The sequence below is a fragment of the Eulemur rufifrons genome, chromosome 4 (assembly GCF_041146395.1).
Source record: "Eulemur rufifrons isolate Redbay chromosome 4, OSU_ERuf_1, whole genome shotgun sequence".
In the NCBI taxonomy this organism is placed as follows: domain Eukaryota; kingdom Metazoa; phylum Chordata; class Mammalia; order Primates; family Lemuridae; genus Eulemur; species Eulemur rufifrons.
In genome coordinates, this window is record NC_090986.1 from 84,340,260 (window position 1) to 84,365,308 (window position 25,049).

Below are 25,049 nucleotides of genomic sequence, written 5' to 3' on the forward strand. Positions count from 1 at the left end.
CTGTCCAGAGGTCGCGGCAAAGCCCCGCTGCCAGCGCCCCCTGCTGGAAGCACCAGCGAGCCCCAGCGGCCGCCCGGCATCGCGGACCGAGAGTGAGCAGAGACCGGAGCAGGCCCAGCACCCGCGCCCGGCGACGGCACACGCCGCGTGGCCTCCCGGGGCCTCCGCTTTCTCCCGATCGGGCGTAGAGTCGCGAGTGGCCACACCTAGACGGGCGAGCGAAACGTGTGACGCCCGAGCGAGGTTTCGGCGCATTTCAAACGCTACGTGTCAGTGATGCTGCTGTGACTGCTCACCGGGACAGCGGGCCGTGTGTGTCATGTTCACACGCACACGCCTGAAACATGCCTGCAGGGGCCACGTGATGAATGGATGCTGCTTTGGAATGTAAACGATTAACATGCCTCTAGATTTAAAAAAAAAAAAAAACACCACTGTGCGATTGGCTTTGTTTTCTGACAACCCAACTCGGTGCCGGGCACCCCGGGCAGGGTTTCTGCTCACGCCGCACGGACCACACACGCCCGGCGCAGCCCTGGGTGTCAGCCCAGCCCGCGCGCTCCCCCCACGCGAGCTCCCACAGCACGGGTCTGCGTCGCCTGAAATAGTCTGTGTCCCTCGGAAAGTGTGAACCCCCACAGAAGGGAGAGGGTCGGGAGTGCCACGAAGCCCCCAGAGAGCCACACTCTGCGCCCCCTGGTTTGCGGCTGGCACTTGCCAGATTTGCATGCGCAAACTCCCAGGCGAATTCTCACAGGTGCAATGGTACCTGGCTACGAAAATCAACGAACAAGCATCTGGAACGCAAAGGAGAGAAGACGCGTGAGAAATATCAATAAATAGGGATTGAAAATGTCACCGTGTGTGACATCGCAATTACTAAGCAACTTGACTCGTAAGTAATAAAACCCCCGTGAGGACTCTGCTTCCTCCCCCTCCCACAGGGTCCCCCAAGCCTCCTGCTGTTTTAGGCTTTGTTTTTGGATCACTGCACAGCAATTTCTAACAGGTTATCATTAAAGGGGTGGGAATGAGAATTTCAAGGTAGCAGAGTAGAGAACACACAAGACAGAGATGGTAGGAGTGTTCTGAGGTTAAGAAGAAGCTGCAGAAAACTGAGGTGAGGATACAGCAGAAGCTTCCAGAAGCCTGAGGAGGAGGATTTGAGTAAAAGCTGCCCTCCCTGCACCCAAGGGCAGTGAGGCTGGGATCCCTGAGCAGCTGGACAGCAACCTGGGGGGCCCGGGAAGCTCGGAGAGAGACAGACGCAGTCTGGCCCAACGGTCCACGCGGGCCCAGCCTGGACACCTCCCAGCCGTGGCCAGGAGGCAGCCGGACATGGGGAGGTGCCTGGGCTGGCCCCACCGCGGACACCAGCCCCACACGTGCGCACAGCCTGCAATAAACGTGTTGAGAACACGTGTGTGTGTGTGTGTGTGTGTGTGGATTGGGAGAGTATTTGCACACCACACAACTCATGGCGTTCAGCATATTCTCAGGCCTAGGCAACACCCCACCCTGTAGCACAAGCCCCCGAGAGTGGGGTCCTGCCGCGCCCCCTCCCCCAGGCCCTGCCCCCACGAGTGGGGTCCTGCCGCGCCCCCTCCCCCAGGCCCTGCCCCCTAGAGTGGGGTCCTGCCACGCCCCCTCCCCTAGGCCCTGCCCCCTAGAGTGGGGTCCTGCCACGCCCCCTCCCCTAGGCCCTGCCCCCGAGTGGGGTCCTGCCACGCCCCCTCCCCTAGGCCCTGCCCCCGAGTGGGGTCCTGCCACGCCCCCTCCCCAGGCCCTGCCACGCCCCCTCCCCTAGGCCCTGCCCCCGAGTGGGGTCCTGCCGCGCCCCCTCCCCCAGGCCCTGGACTCTGGTCTGCTTTCTGTCCCCGTGGAGTCGCCTGCTCCGGACATTCATACAGATGGAGTCATACAGCATTAATGCTGCGTGTGGCCTTCTGTGACCGGCTTCTTCCACTGAGCACGGCGTCGTCACGGTTCGTCCACGCTGGGGCAGGAATCACACATCAGCCTTTTCCCAGCCGGTTCACGCTCCCTTGTGCGAACGCAGCGCAATTTGCTCATTCCTTCAGCGCGGGCGGCGTCTGCGCCGTTTCCAGCTCCCGGCCAGTGAGAACAGCGCCGCCGTGGCCTCCGTGCGCAGGTTTCGGGGTGAACCTGCTTTCACTTCTCTCGACTGCGCGTGGGAGTGGGGCCGCAGGTCACAGGCAGCTCAGCGCCCACCCCCTCGAGGGACTGCCGAGCTGCCCCCGGGGCCGAGCCGCTGGCAGCGCCAGGGCCACCGGCCTCCCCGTCCCCGCAGCTCGAGCTGCTGTCTGTTCCCGACTGTGCCTTTACTGTGAGTACAGAAATGTCCACCTTTATTTTTTTTTATGATGGCAAAACAGGGGGGAAGTGATGTTGGCAACAGCCCCAGGCAGTTACCATTTCTGGCAAAAGACCAGGCAGATAAAGAAACCGTCTCTGGAGGGAACAGGCCGAGCCCCCCCCCACCACCAGCACAGGGCACAGGCTTGCTCCTCGCGACGCCCAGCGTGGGAGACTCTGCATTTACCCGCCCGCCGCCCTGGAGCGGGACGGGCCTCCCCGCGGCAGGCGCAGAGGTGCCGGTGTGTGAGCGAGACCCTCTGCTTCCCCTGGCGTCGTCAGGGCTGGGCACGAACAACAGTTCCCTTTTTCTCGGGAAGAGTCGAGGGGTTCTGGGCCCTGACCTGACTCCGGCGCAGACCCTCACGTGGAGGGGTAGGGGGTGGGAACATCCTGCTTGTGTAGGTTTCCCTACGAAATGTTTTTACTATGTAAACATGTCTGTGTAGCCCCAGGAATGCATCGCAGAAAACCTCCAGCTGTAGTGGTCCAGGATGAAAACACGGGTCTCCCTGGAGCCCCCACCGGCCCTCCAGAAATGGCCACAGCCACCGAGTTCTGCTCCTTGTTCTTCCAGCAAGTGTCACACCCTCAAATGACAGTCTCACTGCTGTCCCTGGGCTTGTCAATGTAAAATCTGCTGTGAAGACCGGGCGCAGTGGCTCACGCCTGTAATCCCAGCACTCTGGAAGGCCGAGGCAGGAGGATCGCTTGAGGTCAGCAGTTCGAGACCAGCCTGAGCAAGAGCCAGACCCCATCTCCACTAAAAATAGAAATTATCTGGCCAACTAAAATATATATATAGAAAAAATTAGCCGGGCATGGTGGCGCAAGCCTGTAGTCCCAGCTACTCGGGAGGCTGAGACAGGAGGATCCCTTGAGCTCAGGAGTTTGAGGTTGCTGTGAGCTAGGCTGACGCCACGGCACTCACTCTAGCCCAGGCAACAGAGTGAGACTCTGTCTCAAAAAATAATAATAATAATAATCTGCTGTGAAAGACGAAGGGCTGGGGACACACGGGTCCCTCACCTCCCGGCCATCTCTGCTGTTGGCATTGTGGAGGATCTGACACTGTCATTCTGTCCTGTAATTGTCTCACCTATTTTTTATAGCTTGATTCTAAATATCTTCACCCCACAGAATGTCCCTTACGACATCACGATGACGCTGGGACCGGCCCCGTCGGCAGGCGTAACTGGCCCAACCTTGTGTGGAGAACACTTAAGACGACGCTGAGACCACGGGGTGTTGAGAACAGCCCGTTTCCCGACGGCACAGCTCACTGAGCGACGCCGCCGCTCAGCCCCCGTGACGGCGCCTGGCCATTCTGCCTTTTGCATCGGCCAGAACACTGCAGTGACTTGCTTTGTGCCGATTCAACTTCTTTTTTTTTTTATTTCAGAATATTACGGGGGCACGAATGTTCTGGTCACGTGTTTGCTTCTGTACTGCTCGAGTCAAAGTCACAAGTGCGCCCGTCACGCAGCTGGGGATCGCTGTGCCGTCAGGTGTGACTTCATCCCCGCCCCCACCTGCACGACTCCCGCCTGGTTTCACTTCCGCCTGTGCGCGAGTGCCGACCGGTCGGTTCCACATCAACAGTGAGCACGTGTGGTGCGTGTGTTTCCATCCCTGTGACACTTCGCTTAGGACGATGGTCTCCAGCTCCATCCCGAATGTTGCAAAAGCAATTAACTCGTTCTCATGGCTGTAAGTGCTCCACGGTGCACACAGACACAGGTTCCATCTCTGTATGATAAACACTGAAGGCCTTGAACCGGAATTTCTGGCAGAAGAGGTAACTCGTACTTTTCATACACATTGATCACATTGCCAACCGCTCCCGTAGTATCACAGCAATCTGCACTCACGCCACACTGCGCCCCGTACCCTGGGCTCGTGCTGGGCCACGGAACTGTGGGTCCTCGCCAGGCAGACAGGTGAAAATGGGACGTTTGTGTTTCTCACCCTCTGCGTTGCCAAGAGCTCCTCCTGCGGGGTTCCCGTCTCATGCCCACCCTCCTCCGTCCTCTCCCTCCTCCCGAGACAGGGGGCGGGTCCCAGCAGAAAGTCCCCACCAGCCGGCCCCGCCCGGAGCCACAGCCACGGGGAGCAGAATCATCTGTTGTCAAAATCCTGACTTCTCCGGCAGTGGCCGACTGACTGAGCACACCCCGCACCGGCGGGTCCCGCGGGGGCTGAGCCCTCGCCCGGCGCCGCGGGGTCCACGCACCTCCCCACAGGCCCTTCCTGGTGAGAAGGCCACGGCCGAGTCACGGCCGATTTAGGACCTGCTGTTTCTGTACGTGAACAGCAAAAACGTCTTCATATCTTGCACTAACTGTCATTTTGGAGTCCAGAAAGAAAGACAATCTGGAAAACACGGAGTTCGGGAGGGGCTGCAGGGACTCCTGGCGGTCAGCAGCAAGAACGCGACACGGCGCTCCCGACCTGGGGGGAGAAACCTTCTCCTCGGACACCGCGGTTTGCTTCTCAGAAACCCCCAGCGCACGCTGCACCCTGCGCCTCCCGCCCGCCGTACGTGGGCACCGCTGCTTCTCCTCCCTTCCCCACGCCGTTCTCTGAACCGGCCCTGGCTTGAACTGGGGGAAGAAAATTTCTTGGATGTTCACAAAAGATTAGAAAAATCGTTTTCTTCCTCAGAACCTGCCCTTCAGACACCTAAAAAAACACTGAATTCTAGAAAGACTTCATCTGACTCACGGGGAAAACTGCCTAAATGCTTTTAGATACACCATAAAGTGTCCCCAGCCCATGATTAAAATGCTCGCGTGGGATCAGACATCTTTCCTGTTACTCTGGGGCCAGAGGGGACCCTGAGAGGCCGTCCCGACCAAAGCCTGAACTTCTCACATGCAACTTGTCACCCCTGCCGTTGGCCGATTGCACAACAGGCCTCGTTTCTCAGGCTGTGCGCTCTGTGGTCTTGGACCTCTGGGGTCTCCCCGAGGGGGAAGGCAGGGAGCCTGCGGTCAGCCTGCCGTGAGACTCTCTGTCCACGTGCGCTCCCACAGGCGTGAGCGTGACGTCTGTGAACACGCACAGGCAGCGCCTGCCACGGCACCTGTGAGGAGGCCGACGTGGCCGGGGGCCCCCGCAGTCCGCGCCCACTTGCAGGAAGCGGACAGGCCGCTCCCTCCTTGCAGACCACCACAATCCCGTGCTCCTCTGCCTTGCTCTTGGCAGCCAGAGGCCAGGGAGCAGCACAGGAGGCAGGCGAGAGCCGTCCAGCCGCCCCGCACACCAGTGGCGCGACCGCGGCCAAGCGCGGGGGCCCTGGGCGGGAAGTGGCCCCTGAGCGCAGCACCAGGACCCCACAGAGCTGGGCGGCCCCCCCACTGTCAGCTGAGTCCTCTTCTCCTTTCCTCGTGACAACAGGAAGCCTGTGTGCCCGGAGAGGAACAGACGGCAGCTCTTGAGGTCTTAGCAGAAGTCTCAGGCATGGCCAGGCCGAGTAGGGAAGTCACCACCAGAGTGGCAGAAGACTCGTGCAAACTGCGTGTCTGGTGAGGGTCTGGCACCGGAACACATACAGGGCTCTTGCAGCTCCGCAACACAGAGACAAATCATCCAATTTACAAATGGCCAAAGGGCCTGAACAGACATTTCTCCCAAGAAAGTATACAAATTGACAACTTTACTGGTCATTAGAAAAAGGGAAATCGAAAGCACAATGAGGTCCCACCTCACCCCCACGGGGTGGCTGTAATTTGGAAGGAAAGTAGCGAGTCCTGGCGGCGTGTGTGGAGGCTGGAGCCGCCGTGTGCGGCCGGCAAGTTGTGACGCGGCGGGAACAGCCTGGCGGCTCCTCGGCGGGTTCAGCACGCGGCTCTGGGTGCCGCGGCGTTTCGACAGCATCAACCTCCAGTCCAAGGGCTTAGGGCATCTGCCCGTTTTTTTGTTTCCTCTTCAATTTCTTTCATCGGTATTTTATAGTTTTCCTTGTAGCAATCTTTCACCGCTTTGGTCATATTTGTTCCTAGCTATGTCTTTGTAGCGATTATAAATGAGGTTGCTTTCTTGATTTCTTGTTCACATTGTTTGCTGTTAGCATAGAGAAACGCTCCTGGCTTTCGTATGTGACTTTGTATCCTGCAACCTTACTGAGTTTGTCCATCAGTTCTAAGAGTTTTTAGTGGAGTCTTCGGGTTTTTCAAGTCCAGGATTTCTGGGGTTTTTTATTATTATTTCAATTTGCATGTTAAATTTCTCTGATAAATTTCAGAATTGATTCTCTATGTTTTATTGAAGTTTGCTGGGCTTCCTTAAAACAGCTGTTTTGAATTCTTTGTCTGAGAGATCACACGTCTCCACCACTCTTGGGCTGTTCTCTGACACCTTGTTCTGTGCATTTGGGGAGGTCCTAGTTCCCCAACGTTCCTTGTGCTGTGGACTGACAGTGACGTCTGGATCTTGAGGCTCCTCCACGGAGACGTGGCTGTGGACGGGTGAGAATCCTTGTCACTGGAGGGGAGGTGACCGGTTCCCTTCTGTTCTGCTAGTCGGCAATTTAAACAGAGCTACCATGTGGTCCAGCAATACCACTCCCAGGCATATCTCACAAGAACTGAAAGCAGGAATTCACACAAAAACACAGTCGAAGGCTCACAACACTCAAAGGTGGAAACGATCCAACGTCTACGAACACGTGAACTGGCAGACGTGTGACGTGTGGTTAGTGGCTGCAGGGGGGGGGGGGATGGGGTGATCGAAGGGCACAGGCTGCTCTTCTGGGGCGTCACAGAGTCCCGCGTGGAGAGAGAGAAGACGGCTGCGAAACCGTGCGCGAGCACGGACTGCCGGTAAATGTGCACGTCAGAATTGCTAGAACAGTGAATTTTACGTCGTGTGTATTTTACAGCTTTTTTTTTTAAAGTGGTTACCCGGGCATCCGCGGAGGCCGGTGCTGGCAACCGCGACTGCTCACGGCACAGGCGCCACGCTCCGCCGGCATCCTTGCTTGGAGCAGGAAAGGGTGTCAATAAATACTTTTGGGGGAGTTTATATTTAATTTTATTATTTTTATTTACACCTTTGGTTGGGCTGTAACATACATTCAGTAAATACAGCCCAGTGAATTCTGACACACGTGCACGGCAGTGTAAGGGTCGCCAAGACCACGGCTCGGGGGCCCCAGGCCTCCAGCATCCCGTCGTCCCTTCCTGCCCCAGGCTCCGCACGCCTCGGAGCCCCACGACCACCCACCAGCTCTGCCTGTTCTCACATGCCGTGTGAGGCCACGCAGCACGTGCTCGTACCTGTCAATCCATCAGGGGCTGGAAGACGGTGCTGTTCTGGTTCTTCCCTCACTCTCAGGTACAGGCTGGAACCGCCCTATGATGAGAAGGTGCCGCCCTGTGACCCACCGGTGAAGCTCCCACAAGGAAGTCAGGGAAACACTTGATTCTCCCCCGAATTTACTGGGTTTTCAAATAAGGAACTGGCTCCCTATCATCCGGAGAAGGTGAATAACTGGGGGATTTTTTTGCAATCATCATTTTTTATTGACATATAATTCACATACCATACAGTTAACTCATCCTCTTAGTATATTCACAGAGTTGAACGACCATCATCGTCAATTCCAAAGAATTTTCATCACCCAAAGAAGAAACTCAGCGCGCACTGGCTCCCCCGGCCGCCCCCCGCCCCGCAGCCCCAGCCTCGCGCCAGGTCCCCGGCGGGCACAGCTCGGAGCACACGCTGCGCCCACGGGACACGGGCCGCCGCAGCCCCCGCGGCACAGGCACCGCGCCCACAGCCGCCGCCCCTGGGGTCCTTCCGGGCAGAACCTCCAGGCGGCAGAAACGGGCCCCTTCGCCAGACCCCGTGGTCAGGGCAGCGGCCCAGAGGGGCGGCCATGGCAGGCGCAGCGGCACAAGGGGGGGCCGGCCACAAAGAGCGTCCGCGGTCACTGTCCCCTCCAGGGACCCACAGCCGAGATCCCGCACCGCCCGGAGATGCGATCTCTCAAAACAGGGGAAACGGCACACGGCGGCTTTGGTTTTCCCTGCTCAGTGACGGCTCGGGACTGGGCAGCCGAGAGGCACGTCAGGCTCCCAGCGCGCATGCCCGGGCGGCGTCGGTCCCCGTGCGTCCCCCGCCGTGACAGACCCCTGCACGGGGCGGAGTGGCCACCGCGTGGTCCGGCCTCCGTGCGGGGCCACGAACACGCTCTTTCATCCACCTGCCCCAGGACCCACGGGGACGGAGACCGCGTCCTGCGCCCACGCAGGGCAGGCCCCGCCGGTCGGCGCCACCCGGGAACGAGGGCTCAGGCCCTCCTGGTGGGGGTGGCCAGGGCCTGAAGGACGACCTCCACGCAAGGTGGCCAAGCCCCGCCACTCCCACGCGCTCCAGCCTCGTCCCCAGCGGCCACCAAACGCCTGAGACACCTGTGCACCCACCGCTCGGCTGACCCCTGCGGCAGCCGAGCCCAGAGCTTATGAAAGACCGGTGTTCAGCGTGGTCACATGACACAGGGCAAAGACACCACGTCCAGCCACGGGAGAGTCCGACACCCGGGCGCCTCCCACCGGCCCTGGGCGCAGACGGGGGCGGCAGAGCAGGACAGCCCGACCCCACGGTGCCCGGACGGGAGGGGAGGCCGGGGTCGGGCTGGGAGAAACCCGGGCGCCCGCACCCACAGCGCGCCGCAGCCTCGCAAAGAACTCTCAGTGACACGTAAAAGCCTGGGTGTGATTTTTGAGGATGACGTATGTATGTTCATGCATGTGTGTCTAACACCGCACACGAGTGCACACGCACACCTGACATGAGAACGAGCGGGGAACAGAAGTGCGGACAGACAAACCTCCCAGGAGGGGGATGAGTCACTTTTCCTCTGCTTGAAGATGCAAATTGGCTTTTCCAAAGTTTCTACAAAGCATGCGTTACGTTTATGATTAAATAGAAACAGTTACAAATGTAACAGCATCTGAGATGCATTTAATTTATTTTAAATTAAAATGTCAGGTCTAATTTCTCTTCTGCCAACAATTCCTTCCTTTATGGTAAATATTGACAGAACCAAATTATTATGTGTAATAACAAAGGCACTTTTGTCAATTAAGTTTAAATGTAAAATGAGACAATGTAATTCAGAACTTGTGCATAAATGCCCATTTTATTTAGCTTAAATTTACAAATTCACTCACAAATCCCACTCCGATTGGGCGCCTCCCTCTCCAGAGTGAGCGCTCAGTATCTGTCTGGTGAGTGATCACCACAGTTACTTCACTAGTTAACCGGTGTTGGTTTAACTCCCAAACCAGCCGGGTCCGAACTGTGCCACACGCTACAAGATCACCTGTCCCCCCGCCAGGTCCACAGCAGGCAGATAATCCATCGCAAGTGAACTATAAACCGCGTCCCTTTTAGAAAACTCTGAGTATGTTTAAAATTAAAAGTCTTATTTTAAAGAAAACCCATTTTCTGTGTTTTAAAACGTTGTAATCACAAAGAGATCTCTGCTCCCTGCAGCAGTTACTCCCTGTGGCTGCTGGTGGGAAAGGCCGACCGTCCCTCCCGCCTTCGCCCGCCGGCCCTGGCGCAGACCCTCTGGCGTGTTCACCACCAGCCTTTCTCAGGCAAAGGTCCTTGCGTACGGGAGGGAGCCCGGAACTTTCTTACTGAAATTGGACCTTGCGGCACACGCCACTCAACTGGGTTTTTCCTCTTCACACTGGGAAGGAAATCACCCCGTCACTCCCTGTGGCTGCGCCCCAGTCCTTTCCAGGAACACGTGTTCCACAGGATGGCGGCACAGCACACGGAGAGTCCAGCCCAGGACCCCGGCGGGCGGATCCGCACTCCAGCCCGGAGCCTGCGCGGGACGTGGGTTCGGAAAGCTCTGCTCTGAGAGCACGGGCGCTTTACACTTACCAGGGTTCTCCTCGGCAGCCGTGCCGAGCCCCGCGGGGCCTGCCGAACCGACGCCTCCAGCCCCAGCCCAGAGCCACCGATGCGTGTTCTGGGGCAGGACCCTGACACCTGCACTTCACAACTCCCGGGTGACGGAGGTGCCGCGGGTGGCGGCCCCACTGCGAGAGCCGTGGGCAGGGGTGCGGCACAGCGGACGGGCCGGTGGGCACCTGTGCCCTGCCTGCTGCCTGCCCGGCACACCCGGACTCCGCGTAGCCGGACAGAGGCCTCGCTCCCACGGCCAGGGCTCCCAGACCCCGGACTGAGAATGCCAGGGTCCCAGGGACAGCTGCGGGCTCAGCTCTCGGCTCAAAGGGGTCCAGGGATAACCCGCAGCAGAGAAGCAGCCCTGCCCCGCAGGGAGCAAACCCAGAGCCAGAGGAGGCAGGGACAGGGAGGGTGGGAGGAGCCCGGGTCGGCAGTGAGGCCTCCGGGCAGCAGAGAAGCCCAGGCCACCCTGGCGCAGGCGGCCGGAGTGGGCAGGAAGCTCTCCCAACCTGGGCAGGGTCCGGGGCATGGCAGGGCCCCACCGAGGGGCACTCAGCCAGAACCCCCGCTGCCCCCTCCCCACGGGCTGTGTTCCAGGGACCGTGTGGCTGAATCAAGCCTGTGCTGAGGCACGTCCCCCTCCGTCCTGGGACACAGCCTCGGGCCTGGGCACCTGCCCCCACGGAGACTGCAGGGACCACGGCTCCTGGGTGGGCCCAGCACACAGGCAGACACCCCTGTGCCCCGAGACGGCCCAGCACGCGGCGCTGCCGTGTCTGTGGAGTGGGGGACGGGTCTCGAGTGCCACGCAGGCCACGGCTGAGTTCGTCTGGAACAACCAAGCTGCTTTTGACTAACGTGCTAATAAAGCCAGATTGGCAGCATCTGTCACCTAAATTCCAAGCTCGTAAAACAGCTGACACCGGAGTTTGTTGGCGTGTGCCCTGTCCACGAACCTGCCCGCGAGTCGTCATCCAGCACGCAGCAGGGCCCAGCGGAGTCTGCGCCCAGCGCCGGGGACCCCTGGACGAGGGGGGCAGCCCCCGCCCTCCACAGGCCGACATGCGATACTACAAACCACACATTTATCTGCGGAGCTTAAAATGAATTTCTTCTTGTCACGTGCTAACTTTCTACCCTGGGGTTTCCTTTATTAGACTTGAGTCCAAAACTGTCTCGGACACAACTCTGGGATATCTCAGCCTTGCACACTGGGGGTGAGGAGGGGGAGGGGAGACGGCAATTAATCAGCAGATGCCCCCCGAGGCCCAGCTCTGGCAGCCACACGAGCTCCGGCGCGTAAACACCAGCCCTGGCTCGCCGAGCCGTGCGACGTGGGCCCAGACCCTCACGCACCTGCAAACCAGTAGCCCCTCACGCTCGTCTGGCCCTGACACCGCACAGGCCCAAAGCAGTCGAACACTGTTATGGGTTTAATTTGCTGTAAAAGCAGCTTGTTTTTCTTCACTCTTTACCAACCTCTGTCCGCTCTTCCCTATTAACGACACCTGGGCACGTTTCGGCGCAAACCTGCAGGTCCGACGTCCTCCCTGCCCCACGTGCTGGCACCGCCCGCCGGGCGTAGGTCGGGCTGGATGCAAGTCAGCAAATGAAACAGAACCTTCGCGCCAAGGGCGCCGGGGTTGGAGCGGCCGGCGGCGTGGGTCAGACGGGCTTGTCCTAGCGCGCAGGGGCTGGTCACAAGATGGCCTCCTGCAGCTCACAAGGCGGTCAACTGATCCCTCGTTGCCCACTTCCTGTCACACGAGACCCGGCACAGAGAGACCACGGGACGCCAGGACGAGAGGGTCGCCGCTGGCACAGGAGAACCAGCTCCAGCTGCCGGCTCGGCCCACGCCCCATGGTGGCACTGCTGTCCAGTGTCCCCCGTGCGCAGGCTCCAACGTGTCGTCACTACACTAAAAGCCGCGAGTGACGACGGGCGCAGAAGCCAGACAGCTCGGCCCCGGCCGCCTCCCGCGGGGAAACAGCCTGACACGGCAGCGGCCCACCCTCCTGGCCGCCGGTCCGTGTAAAGCCACATTTGCATGAGATCGTTCCTCCTGGTTAATATTTCACTTTACAGTCACGACGAGCACGCCGGAAGAAACCCAAACACACTGACCAGCACGCGTGTGCGCAGGGCCCACCTGCAGTGCGGGCCGGGACGTTGCGGGGTCCCCTCGGCGGCTGCTGTGGCCCTGACGGGCAGGCGGGAACCCTGGGCCTGGGGGCTGGCGCCGGGGCCGGCCCTCCCCGCCCCGTGTAGCCACAGCTCAAGGCGTCTTTCCTGCCAGTCGCGGAAACGGCCGCGGAGCTGGGGGCTGGGGTGGGCCCTGCCCTCTCGGCCGCGCTGGAGGGCGCCGGACCTGCCACCAGGATCTGACCGGTCAGCGCCACATGAATGTTCCGGAATCTGAAGCACTTCTGGTCCCGGGCACTTCAGGCGCGGATGCTCGGCCTGTGGGAATAGCCAGGCAAGCGTGCTCTGCGCCAGGCACGACACCTCCCTCCACACGCGCCTCCCGGCCACCCCAGCACCTGCCTGTGGTCCCAGCTACTCAGGAGGCTGAGGCAGAAGGACGGCCAGAGCCCAGGAGTTCACGGCTACCGTGAGCCGTGATCACACCTGTGATCAGCCACCGCAGTCCAGCCTGGGCAACGCAGGGAGAACTTGTCTCAAAAAAACAAAACAAAACAAAACAAAATTGAGCACAGAGAGGTTGAGTAACCTGCCCGAGGTCACACAGCTGGTAAGCTGGTGTGGACCGTGGTCCCTCGTGCCTGTCTCTCAGCCCCACACCCCAGACTCCCAGGCAGCACCTCCGCAGTCGGTGCCCCTGGAGTGTCCTCAGCCAACGTGCACGAGCCCCACCTGCTCTCTGCCCCAGCACGTGGCTGTCGTGCTGCACCTTCGCACAGGTGCGGTGAGCTGCGGCCAGACACCCTCGGTGCTCACGGGTGCCCGACAGGCGTCTCCAAATGTCTTCTCTCCCCAAACTGTGTCGTCCAGGAACGCCCTTACACAAGGGCATCGGCCCTGGGACCCCTGGCGTTTGGGGCAGGAGGCGCCAGGCAGGTGCTGAACAGCACCTACCCCACCCACCCCACCTCCCCCAGGTGTGTGTGTGCGTGTGTGTGTGTGTGTGTGTGTGTGTGAGTGTATCCACCTAAGTACCCGCCCTGGGTGAACAGAAGCAAGCTGTGTGTGGGGGGGTGGGGGGGGTGAGCAGCCACACACACACACACACACACACACACGAAGCACCTGTGCGGTGACCGGCAGGCCAGGTTATCTCAGCCTTTCTCAGCACAGCGCAGAGCTCACCCCTGCAAGGGACGTCAACATTCCTGTTGTTACTGTCATAATATACGACCCCGTGGTGAATGTGTCTTAGTTTTCCTTCAGTCTGCAAAGCCTTGGAAGGCGAGGGCTACGTTTCCCTCTCACCGTGGACCTCTCGTGCCTGGTCTCCGGCCGGGAGGCTCCTGCCGGTGTGTCCACCCACACAGCCACCGCCGCCTCCGCACACCCAGGAGGGGAAGCATCAAAAACAGCTTTACTCTATGAACCAGCGTTTGTGATGCACACATCAAGGAAAACCGAATGTCTCTGCCTTTTCCTTGGTGACCTTGAAAGGTTATCTATCCCATAGTGCCTCTGGACTGTGTCCCATCCTAACTGTACCCTGAACCCGAACACGGAGAATCAAAACCGCACTGCACACCGTGTTTACAAGCCTCACGACACTTCCCAGACCAGATCCATAGAAAAGTATCTGAAATAGTTCTGAAATATTTCACTGGAAAAACAATGCTGCCACCACTTTTAAGCCACGGTGCCACTGAAGCCTGGACTAGCTCTGGGGAGCGGCTCACTGCGGCCGTCCACAGTCTGTGCTGGCCTTAACCGACCAGGCTGCCCCGCCAGCCTTCTCTGCCGACAGTCGGCACCTGCGTCCGGCTGTGAAAACACCAAGGTTCTTACGACACGTGCACAAGGCCCCGAGGCCCGCGGCACCCGGCCTGGGGTGGGAGCCAGCGGAGCGCCGGGGAGGGGCCAGAACGAGGGTCTGGAGAGGAGAAATCAGGGACATTTACTCTGGACGAGACATTTCCGTGCCCTCTCCCCCTGCACGCCCGGCCCCACTCTCTCCACTGAAGGTTTCTGGGGCCCAGGAAGGGTACTAGGACGGCAGAAAAGGCTTCCCCGAAGGAAACACAGAGACGTACTTCATAAAACAAAACAAAGTTCAAAATGAAAGTTCCCAGGCAAAACAGAAAAGTATTTTTCTCTCCACACGGCCGTTATTTCCGCTGAGGATCCACACAGGCACATTCCTGGGTCCAAGCACTGCCCGCGGCCGCAGGAAGTGATGAGCAGAGAAAGGAATGCCACAGGCCCCAGACGTGGCCAGCTGGGACTCAGGAAACCACCCCAAGGCCTTCGGGACATCACCTCCCCCCGCGGCTCCTTGATGGAATCGCTGTGGAACCACCAGAACCAGGGAAAAGCAGAAGCCATGCACCCGCCATGGCGGGAGAGGACAGGGTCCCCTGGGATGCTGCAGGGCAGGGAGGCGGCCATGTCACGGTTGGCACCAAGCAGGCCCCACACAGAAACCCAGGAGCCTGCTCGGAGGCGGCGGCGGTGGGGACTCTCCGTCCTGCCCCCACTCCCTGCGTCTGGGGAGAGGGAACCTGGTATTCCCACTCGTCACAGCTTGACCACCAGCGTTTTCTGAGGTTTTCTTCGCACACAGATCTGAGAGGATTCACGTTTATCCCCGGAATGACGCCCCCACTTGAACTCCGGCACGGTTTCCAAGTGGCACGGCCGGTGGCGCCGGGGCTGGTCTCGGGCTCCCCAGCAGGTCACGGATCGGGGACTCCACCCGTCACGCAGCCCCCTGAGAGGACAGGTGGGAAACAATGAGCTATAAGAGAAAAGTTGTGGCCCTAAGAATGAGAATTTCTTACACTTACAAAATAGCAAACATCAGGAAGGGCCGTGGGGACAGACGGCCAGCTGTGCAAAGGCAGGTGTGACACAGCGGGGACACGGGCCGGGTCGCGCAGCGCCAGGGCTCGCAGACGCCAGGTGCCTCCCGGGGTCATGCGGGGCGTGTTCCCAGCCTCAGCGTGTCAGGTGGAGAGAAGAAAAATGTAAGAGCTGCTTGAGAAACGGGAACAATTTTTAAACTCTGCGCATCCTTCTCAGCTCGGACCGGCCCATTTCTCCCGCCAGAGTCTCGGCTGACGGGAAAGTCAGCGGGAGCCGGCAGGGGCCTCCCTCAGGCGTCTGTCCCAGCGGCGACGCTGCAAGGGCATGTGTGCGCGCGTGTGCGTTTCTGTGTGCACAACCGTGTCACAAGACGAGGCCCTTCCTCACCCTGAACCCTCCTCGCGGGTTCGGCTGGACCACCCGGTCCCGGGAGAGACCGACACTTCACTCCTCTGCAAGAGCTGGGGACACGAGGCCCAGGGCGGTCCCTGCACACGCTGCCCCGGGTGGGCGAGTTTTCCACGTGAACATCACGTGGGCAGAGCCTGCTGCCCGTCAGGCTCAGCCCGGCACAGTAAACACCCCAAACCGCCACAGCTGCCATGACGCCATTGCAACCGGCGTGCACAGCAGGGGCTCCTCTGCCTGCAGGGGGCTGGGGGGCTGCGTCCACCCACATAACCAGCCCTCCCAGCAGGTGGAGGCCCCTCCCTCGAGCAATCGCCCCACGAACCCCAGAATCTGCGCAGCAGGAGTCCTGGAGGTCAGTCCGAGAGAGCGGCGACTTCCCGGGCCTGGCGGCAGAGCCCTCCCAAGCTGCTCCAGCCTGGCGGCCCCGGGGGGTCGGCCCCAGCCCAGGCCACCGTGCCTGCCAGCTGCAGCCTGAGGGATCAGCAATTCCCCGCAGAGCCCTCCTCCCAACGGCCATGGGACAGCCAGGCCTGCCAGAGCAGCCCGCCCAGCCCTCCGAGAGCCCAGGCTGGGTCTCTGCTGACAGCCCTGCATCCGCTCCACTCGCCTCGGGAAGGCCCAGCTTAGCCTGGGCCCAAATAAGGCAGCCGCCAGGAGGCGTGGGGTGCTGAACCCCCAAATGCCAGGGTTGAACTGCCTGCCCCTCCCCCGGGGGCCGCCCGCAGCACCTGGACTTGGCGGGGAGGGTGGCCTCGCCCCACCAACAGGCGGGAACCTCCAGGTGCGGGGGGGGGGGGGGGGGGGGGGGGGGGGGGCAGGCGCTGAGTGCAGAGCACGAGCTCTGTCACCCGGAGTGGCCCCCGGCCCTGGCCTGCAGCTGTCTCGGGGGATGCTCAGGTGTTCCAGGTGGTTCAGGTCGGTCTCTGGCGGGTCAGGCCTGGACACTGTGCGCCGTCCCTGCTGTGAGCAAGGACCACAGGCTCACGCGCCGTCTGCCGCTCTGCTGAACGGGCCCCGCAAGCGTGGCGCCTAAAGGAACGCTAAGAAGGACGGGGCCTCTGATGGGGGCTGGACATCTCCGTGTGCGGAAGTGACTCGATGACACACCCAGGACAGGCCATTCCTTGCTCCCCACAGGAGCGCCTGGGCCGGGACGGCGTCAGCACTCACGGCAACGCGGTGCCAGGTCCCTACAGCCAAACGCCGGCTTCGGCACTGGCCGTGCGGAGACTCCTGCCGCAGGTGCGACTCCGACAGTCTCTTTGCTCCTGGGAGCCTCAGACTGGGGGAGTCGGAAGTGTTGGCCGGGCGGGGGGCTCACACGGGCAGTCCCAGCCAACAGCGCAGCCCAAGCCCCGGCGTGGGGGCCCCGCGAGCTGTGATCGCGCCCCAGCCTGGGCGACGCCACAAGACTCCGTCTCCTAAACAAAATCTGTCCTGCGCATGGTGGTGACCAGCGGTGGCGTGGCCTCGCCCTGCAAGAGCCACATGCTGTTCGCATGGCGTGTCTGGGCCCCCGAGCAGTGACCGATTCTGGTGGAGGGGAGTGCGGGGGAGGTACACAAAATCAAAGCAAATTAAATTAGCTGTTCTAGTAACTTCCAGAACCATAAAGAAAAACCGCAAGCGCTAAAAAGGAAAGTGAAATTTTCTTCCTGAGAAGGGAAAAGCAAAGCGCAGAAAGCTACAGAGAAGAAGGGGTGCGGACGGCCCTCAGCGACGGGGGGCTTGGCTGCGCGGGGGGCGCCGAGTCGCCGCTGAACACAAAAGGCAACGGCCCCAAACAGACGCAGACACCAGCCCAGACGCCGGCCGAGCCCGCTCACACGCGGGCCTCCCGCTCGGCACAGCTCACGGAACCGCGGGGTCCAAACCAGGCTCCGGGGGACACACAAGGCACCTCAAACTCTGCAACTTTCCCAGGGAAGCCTCGAGCCGTCCCGGGACCCTCTTGCACCAGGCGGGCACAGGGAGAGACGGGGGCTCCCGGCCGGGGGCTCCTGACCTGGGCCCGTCCTGGCGCCCACGGACGGGTCTTTGCGGCCGGTGAGGGGGCCCCGTGGAGGCCCCGAGCAGGGCCTGGACGCGGGCAGGAAAGGCGTCACTAGAGACCCACTCCGAGTCCCCTAAGTGGGAGGAAGACACCGGCCTTAATCTGCCTTTGGAGTTTCGTCCCTTCTGCAATCAGGTCCAAGGTCGGGCAACCCTTCCCGTCTTGAGAATGATTCGGGTGACACGGAGAGAACCCTGGGAGGAAGGAAGGGCACAGGAGCGTCCCCGGCCGACCTGGGGCGCAGCGCTGACCTCTGCCCCCGGAGAGGAGGCGCCCCCACACCTGAGGGCGCTCGGGCTGGAGACGCAGGAGCCCAGCCGCGTCTAGACCGTCAGGACACCGGCTGTCCCAGAGGCGTCAAATGGAGCCTTAAATCCTGGTGACGGTCCCAAGGGTGAGGCTCGAGTGTACCTGAAAACTGGAACCGCCCTCCACGCAGAGACTCTGACAGGAGAAGGAATCACTTTCTGATAAAATATACACAAACCAAGTCTCCCACACACTCTGCTTCCCCGAGGGGGGCCCTGAGTTTGACGTAATAACCCCGGGGTGAGAACCGGCCCTGGGGCCCCAGGACACGGCAAAGCCCCGTCACCCGGACTCTGCCTCCCGCCTGCGGGAACCCGACCGTCCGCCGCAGACGGCGTGACCGGAGCCTCCCCCGTCCCGCGCCAGGCGGGGACCCCGGCCCGCAACACGCCGGCGCCCACTCACGCGCCGCCTTCCGCGGGGAGGCCATGTCCGCTCTGGCCCGGGCGTCCTCCGCCGTACGCGGCGCTCTCCGTTTTTGAAGCTGGGATTTCCGAGCTCTTTGTTCCTCTCACTCACCCGCACAGCCGCGAGACGCCACGTCGACGCAGGACGCCACGTCGGCACACGACGCCACGTCGACGCAGGACGCCACGTCGACGCAGGACGCCATGTCTCCGCACGACGCCACGTCGGCGCACGACGCCACGTCGACGCAGGACGCCATGTCTCCGCGCCACGCGACGTCGGCGCACGACAGCACGTCTCCGCAGGACGCCATGTGGGCGCACAACGGCACGTCGACGCAGGATGCCACGTCGGCTCACGACGCCATGTCTACGCACGACGCCACATCGACGCAGGACGCCATGTTGGCGCACGACGGCACGTCTCCGCACGACGGCACGCCTACGCATGACGCCATGTCGGCGCACGACGCCACGTCTGCGCACGATGCCACGTCGGCGCACGGCGGCTCATCGACGCACGACAGTACGTCTACGCAGGACGCCATGTCTACGCACGACAGACGCGCCGCCGTTGGCGGAACAGACCGCTCCCGCCCGGTTTGTCCCCGGCTGTCCCCACGCGCGCTCCCACACTCTCCCAGCGGACACCAGGGGCGGACGCCTGTGGGTCTTTGCTTCTGAATCGGCACGAACTTACCTGTGTGCTGGGATTCTTTCAGGGCCGACATCAGATGCAGTCCTGGCATTTTGCTTTTCTTTCTGGCCAGACCCCACGCTTCCTGCACGTCACGTGGTCTGGCCTGGGCGGCCACTCCTCCCCAGCCACGGAGCAGTCACGTGTGGACGCCCCACAACACAATCACTCTGTCTGGCGGCACCTGCTTTGCTTTGCTCACTTAGCCGCTGGCCGGTGCTGCGCGGCGACTTCCTGCTCGCCGTCCTTGCCTCCGGTCGGAGCCGGGCATCTGGCTGTGCGGCTCGCGCTTGGCTGCGCAAGCACAGACTGCCACTCTGGCCGGCGGCGGCGGCGGGGGCCCAGACAGAGGCATGACGGCCTCCCCACCCGTGATCTCCCAATTGCTGTCTCGCCTCGCACCCTCCGGGCCACCGGCCACCGGCACCTGCGAGGACGTGACGTCCGAGTCCCCACGTGGCCCCCCTGAAGGCCCCCTCCCGCCCACCTGGAGCCCAGAGGCTGCCCACACGCACCACTGGCCGCCCCGGCCACCTTTCCCGCCAGCCCACCGAGGGGATTCTCCCCTTTCTCGGACGCCCCCTCTCTCCAGCGCAGGCCCAAAGCCCGCACTGCCCACGGGCGAGCACCCTGGCGGGGTCTGCCTGCCGGGACCCTCGAACGTGTCCGGAGGCTGCACGGCTGGCCATCGACCCCAAGACCACGTCTTCCCAAGTCCTCTCCCCTCTGACTTCTGTCCCAGCCCACACTGGTCGGAGCGCGTGTCTGGGACCTCCAAGGCCAATGCCCACCCACCAGCGGCCCCTTCCTCCCTGTTCACCGACTGCCTCGTGGCCCTCAAGTCCCAAGTCTCCCCTTTCCAGCCCTCCACGATCCGCCTCCCGTTCAAGTCCAGGGTCACGGAGAAAGGAAAGAGCCCTCTGAACCGACAGGGTTGGGGTAAGGACGGGAACGCCGGCGACACACACGAGGGTTCAGATCCCAGCGTGGCTCCCACAGGCTGGGCAGCTCCAGCCAGGTTAAGTCCTACGAGTCTCATTCCTCAGCCTGAATGTCATGGACTTGTGAGACCGCAAATAAAACATGAAAACTACCCGCATGAGAGCTGGATCCCTCCCGGCCCCCACACGCCCGGCAGACCCACCCGGGATCCCAGGTACAGCCCAGCTACCCACATTAGTCTTCAGGAGTTAAAAATAGCACAGACAGCTTAGCTGCACTCGGTTAAGAGAATAGCCAAGTTAATTTTAGCACTAGGAAAGTCTAGGATCCCCGATGCCGAGGGCCGTTTGTGGCCAGCAGGGCCTTCCTTACGCGGCTGGACAGACACGCAGGAAAAGCCAGGACGTCACTGATGTCACTCCCGTACACCCACAAAATGTTTCTCTTATTTGAGGTCAGCCTTAGCCCCGTGAAGACCGTCCTATGATAAGTATTTTAACTTTTTAACCAGATGATTCTCCACACTTAGGGCCACCACCCAATTTGACGCCTACAACATCCCATGACGGCAGCTCCTTCCCCCCGGGAGGAGGAAATCAGGTGAGATCCCTCAACCAAAAGTTGACACAAGTGTCAACCATCACACCTGCAGCAGGGCCAGGGCCAGGAGGGGAGCTGCCAGCCTCTCCGGGCACCCAAATGGCCCAGGGGTGCAGTCCAGAGACGCCTGCACACCCCACACTGCAACTGTCCCCGCTCCCTTCTCACGCGGCCCCTCCTGCTTCTGGAGAGAGTCCGTCTGCGATCGGAGAGCGAGAGGCTGGAGGGGCCGCCCAGAGGTCTGCAAACGCTGTCAGCGCTGAGGTCCCACGTTGGACCCCGATGGCCACAGCCCTTCTACGTGGACAAGTTCTGATCTTGCCGCAAAGGAACGTGAGAGCCCAGTGGAGCAGCCAGTGCTGACATCGAGGACGAAGAAAGGGTGGGGGGAGAGCCCAGGAGGCCGGACAGCAAGGACTCGGGAGCAGAGCCTGGCTCCCATGACGCAGGGCCGCCGGCCACCCACACCATGACGGCAAATGAGCAAAGTCTCAAGAGTTCCAGAGGACTTTTCTCAACCTAGAATGCAAGGCTGGGATTTTTTTATTTTTTATAGATTAAGAGAAACACCTTTGTGTATTGCTCTTTATCGAACACATTTATCGAGATAAGATCACACTTTGAAAACAAGCGGTAAACACTGTGGGAAGGGAAACAGCACCGCAGGGCAGGGCTGGGGAGGGCGGCCAGACGCTGCCGGCAGAAGTGCCCTCGCTGGGGTTCGTCCCGGCCTGACTCATGGGAAGTCAGAGCCGCACACTTCCTCAGACAGCGATCGCACAGGAAGTGTGTGCTCAGTCACAGTACACTGGCTACTGTAAAAAGTCGTAACTGTTACCAAAGATACACAACGTGGAAGATTTTTCAGTGTACAGAACTATCTCTTTCTTCTGTATTATCTCATTTGCAAAAGGTGGAAGGAAAAAGAAAGAGGGAGGGAAGAGGAAGAGATTCTCCCCACTCATTCCAACTTCAGCCTCCAAATGAGACCAAGTACCCATATACCTTCCAAAACTATTTAAGAATTATAGGAGTTCGAGACCAGCCTGAGCAAGAGCAAGACACCGTCTCTACTAAAAATAGAAAAAATTAGCCGGGCATGGTGGCGCATGCCTGTAGTCCCAGCTACTCGGGAGGCTGAGGCAGGAGGATCGCTTGAGCCCAGGAGTTTGAGGTTGCTGTGAGCTAAGCTGACACCACTGCACTCTAGCCCAGGTGACAGAGCAAGACTCTGTCTCAAAAAAAAAAAGAAAAGAAAAGAAAAAGGCCAATACCCCTCCCACACATCTTTAAAAAAACCTTCCAAGCCCCCAACAATGCTGTGCCTTTTTTTCTTAGCAATAGTAGCATATTACTTATGGCATAACTTTAGGGAGAATCTTTCTTTTTCTGGGCGTGAAGGGTAGGCACTGACCTAAGCCTGAACAACAAGCCCTGTAAGTTCCCACCAGACAGCAGACAGGAACTGCCTGCAAATGGAAAAACGAGGTTAAGAGGGGAAGACGCTCGCCCCGGTCACCCGCAGACTCAGGCGCACAGCTGGCCAGCCTGGAGCTGGGCGAGGTGAGTGACCAGGAGAGGAGACTGTGCAGTGTCTGATTAACGCACATTTGCCCTCAAGGCAACTAAGCGCTACTGTCTTGTCTGCCTCCGGAGCGGGCAAGGCAGGGCCAGACTTCACAGGAGCTCAGCGCTCCACCTACTGTGCCCTGGGCATCCTCCGATTCTGTCCTACAGACAGGCTTTCCCTCTGGGCCCGAGGTGTCAGGAGGGTGGGACAGTTAAAGGAGACTAAACCCCAAACCAGCTCACCCACAGACCAACTTTGGGTCTCCAGGAACAGCACACCCTGCACCATTCTCTGCTCAAACTCGGAGGGGGTCCTGCCTTTCTGTGTGCACTGCTGTGCTCCCTGCTGCTCCCAGCTACAGAAGGGGACACAGACGTCCCTCCTGCAGCCAGCCCTGCAGGCAAACACCCCCGGAGGGGAGAGACTCGGGCCTCTCCGAGCCAGAGCCCCGGCCAGGGAGTCGTGCAGCTGGTGCATGGGCATTTGCGCCTTACTGTGGCCCCTAAACGCTGGGGGAGCGGGGTTAAAGGTTCAGATAATACCAGTCCCCACGCTGGATTAGAGGTCTAAGCCTCAGCTGAGCTAGTCCTCCTCGCTTGTTCAAAGTGGAGCACAGAGGGGGCGGAGTGAAAACAGCCTAATCAAGCAGCTTCTTCAAACCTCCTTCTTTCCACCAGCCTCCTCTGGGAGTGTTGGTGACAGACCCTCCCAAGAACGCAGGATGTCGGGCTGAGCACCCTGGAAGGCCGGTGAAGCTGCTCCCTCCACTCCGCTTCCTATGCTGTCTGGCAAGAAGTGACTCTTCCCCTAAAACAGCGCTGGGCCTGCGGTGCTGAGGCTGGCTGTGCTGGTCTGAAACCTCAGAGCCTGAGACCCACCTGCACCTGCAGGATCGTGGCCACACCCTGCCCACGGTCCCGCGGGTCCCCTGATTAAGGAAGCACAGCATTCCTCACACCTCACCGGAATAATTCATTGAGCCAAGGGATGGGGCTGAAAGTAAACTGCGGCCAGCTGACCCTCGGAGACACTCAGGCAGAGCGCAAGGCTGGCTTTCCTGGTCTGAAAGTGACAACACATTTCAACCACATAAACAAGCGAGATCCTCCCCGCCCACTGCTCAGAGCTGAAGGGCTGCCACATCCTATCTGCAGCGCTTCTGAGCCAAATATCAAAACAGTGTCTCAGCGATGATCTGTAAACCCAAATAAAGCCGACAGGAAACAACTCGCTGATTGAGGGTAGCTGGAATTCCTCAGGCGGCATCGAATGTCATCAACAACTGACTCTCCAACAGTCCCTGGTGCCTGTTCCCGGAGGCCTTTCTTCACATGGGAATACCCCAGGATGTGGGGCAGTTCCGCGGTCCGGGTCCCCAGCGCCCTCCCCGGCACTGACGGGCTCTCCTCCGGCACACTGGGGGCCTCATGCGCAACAGTCACTCGGGAAAGGACCTTGCTTGGGGGAGGGGGAGGACATCGCTCTCTCCAGATCAAACAACTGGGGAAAAGCACGTCCCTCCAGATAAACCATGAAGTCCAGACGCAGCCTCTGTCTCCAGGAACTCCTCTGGAGCCCGGTTCACAACCGCATTTCCTCTCCCTCCCCAGCTCCGCAGCCCGGGAGAAAGGCCACGGCTCCGCGGCCGGTTCTCAGGAAGGGGCTGGCGCTGGCGGCTCCGGAGGCCCCCGGCCCGCAGGAGCGCTCGCCGCACACGCGCGCGCAGACACGTGCACACGCAGACACGCGCGCACACGCACACAGACACGTGCACACGCAGACACACGCACACGCGCGCGCATCCCCCCGGCCAGCCGCGCCTGGCGACCGAGCAGAAGGCCCCACACTCCCACAGGGCAGACGCGGAGACCCCGTGCCGGCGGGCTGGACACCCGAGTGCAAGCGCCCCAGCGGAGACGCGCGCAGTCCCGCGCGCACAGACACAGGAACAGACGCCCCGCGCAGGGGACCCACCGCCCCGCCCGCCCGCCCGCTCTCCGCGAGCGCCGTCGCCCGCCGCGCCCCGCAGCGCGTAGGCTTAGGGTCAGGGGCGCGCGCGGGGAGGGCGGCCGGGGCGTCCCAGCCGCGAGACCCCCCGCCCGCGCCGGCCCCGCGGGCACTCACCGATCTTGATCTTCACGCTCTGGAAGACCCGGAGCCCCTCTTCCTCCACCGCCATGCTGCGCGCCCGCCAGCCGGCCCGCGGCGCCTCGCCCCCTGCGCCGGCCGCAGCCGCCCGCGCCCGCCTGCCGCCCATGGCCCCGCCCACGGGCCCGCCCACGGGCCCGCCCACCGGGGCCCGCCCACCGGCCGGCCAGCAGCCCCGCCTACGGAGGGCCCAGCTCCCGATTGGCCCAGGCCCGGGGGCGGGATCCGAAGGGCCAGCCCGGGCGGCGCCCCACGAAGGGGACTTGGGGCCGGGTGCGGAGGGGACCTGGGGGCTGGGCGCAGAGTGGGGACTTGGGGGCCGGGTGCGGAGGAGACGTGGGGGCTGGGCGCAGAGTGGGGACTTGGGGCCGGGTGCGGAGGGGACCTGGGGGCTGGGCGCAGAGTGGGGACTTGGGGGCCGGGAGGTTAGGGGACCCGGAGGGGAGCAGGGCGCTGGGGACGGCCGGGGTCCGGGCGCTGGGGGTGAGGGCAGTGGCCGCGGGGCGGGGGCTGTGGCCGTGGGGTTGGCGGGGAGTGGCTGGGGTTGGGGACCGGGAGTGGCCGGGGTCCGGGCGCTGGGGGGACGGGCGCGGGGGCTG

At 61.3% G+C, this 25,049-nt stretch overlaps 1 protein-coding gene across 1 annotated transcript in view; it reads right to left on the reverse strand.

Annotated features, from left to right (window-relative positions):
* RASA3 (RAS p21 protein activator 3) overlaps positions 1 to 24,458 on the reverse strand; it is an 87,895-nt gene extending 63,437 nt beyond the window's left edge. The window contains exon 1 of the mRNA XM_069467493.1: positions 24,427 to 24,458. The gene's annotated coding sequence lies outside the window, so the exon portion shown is untranslated. The remainder of the gene's footprint in view (positions 1 to 24,426) is intronic.
* Positions 24,459 to 25,049: the final 591 nt, after the last annotated feature.